We start from the raw sequence: 1,630 nt of genomic DNA on the forward strand, positions 1-1,630 counted from the left end.
TGCTCAGCGACCGCTCCCCCGGGCGCCCTCCGACGGAAGCTGGACTTCCCCTAAGGAAAGGCAAAGTCAAAGTCCGAGGAAAGATCTTTCTTGCGGCCCCAGCGGTAGTTCCTAATCGTCCCAGGGAACATACTAAAGAAAAATGACTTGAAATGACAGTCTTGCTCTCCTGAATAGTTATGTGCAATATTTTGGTTTCTAGCAAAATTTAAAAGCAAAATGGGGATTTCTATATGTTTATTTTATTAAAAACGAATTTTTAAAAAATGATGACCTGTTTGGAATTCATATCTTGCTCTACCAGCAAAGTCAGCCAGTATCGACTGAACACAATAAATGCAGGGGTGCGAAATGTGTTTGCTCCGGTTCGAGTTCTGCCGGGTGCGCCGATCTAAGCAGAACCTTTCCCGAAGACTTGCAATTGGGTGCGCTCGTGTGTGTGTGTGTGTGTGTGTGTGTGTGTGTGTGTGTCGTGGCTGAGTCCTTTGGGGAAGAAGAGTTAACTGGGCGTTGGCTGAGACCCCAAACCCTCTTCCTCCTCCCTGGGACTCCAAAATTGAGTCAGTCCGGGCCCGCAGGTGCCTGGGAAGCTTGAACTCCTGAGAAGTTCGGGGTGCCCCCACAAAGCAAGAAAGGTTCCTATTCTGACAGCGGGGCCAGTGATGAGGGGGGACCTTAAAATCTCCTTTGGAAAAGAATGTATGAGAAACTCACTCTCTGACCTCTATTCAATCACCAAAATAATGCTGAGAAAAAGTTTTTAAATCTCCAAGAATAGATACTCTCCTTTCCCTTTCCACATTGAGGAAACCTGTCTCCATTTTTGACCTGGATTTGAGAGCATCCGGCCTTGAGACAAGCGCCTCTGCCACCGAGAGAGGCGAGGCCAAGGCGGGGAGCCCCCCAGGCTTTACTCTCCGGAGCCACCTCGGCGCTGCCGCGCGGCGGATACAAAAGGAAACAGACGAGCGTGCGAAGCCAGGCGGGGAGCTGGTGGCGCGAAGACGCGCAACACGCGAGATGCCTAGAAGTGCTCTGGTGTCACTCCCCGGCATAGGACCTGGCGAGATGGAAATGTATCCTGTACCGGAAAACTCTGTGATCAAAATATTGCAATGAAATAAAACTTTTCCCTCACAGATCTGTTTGTATATTGGAAGCATTTCTGCAATGCTGACTCCTAGGTTTAAAATACAATTACATAATTGGATATTCTGGTTGACGCACTGACACCGAGAAAACCAAGAGATTCTCAAGGCAAAGTGAAATTGAACCTTCAAAAGACATTCTTAAGTTTGCAAGAATATCTGTATCTCCTTGTTGCGCTCCATGCATGTAGAGAATCAGTGGCCCGTAAGACTTATGACCGGTGTGTTTTAGGGGAGGAGGCACTTAAACCGCCTAGGAATGGAGTCCGACTCCAGGAAGAAATACACAAGATAAGGTCGTTGGGTGCCGCTGTCACTGCAGGGCGCCTGCAGCTCCCTGGGCCGTGAAGATTTTTCTTGTGCGAATCAGTACCCCAAATTCTCTCACTCTCTCTCTCTCTGTCTCTCTCTCTCTCTCTCTCTCTCTCTCTCTCTCACACACACACACACACACACACACACACACACACACACACACACAC

Source organism: Sapajus apella, unplaced genomic scaffold (assembly GCF_009761245.1).
Source record: "Sapajus apella isolate SASKATOON/1434 unplaced genomic scaffold, GSC_monkey_1.0 scaffold18, whole genome shotgun sequence".
Taxonomy (NCBI): domain Eukaryota; kingdom Metazoa; phylum Chordata; class Mammalia; order Primates; family Cebidae; genus Sapajus; species Sapajus apella.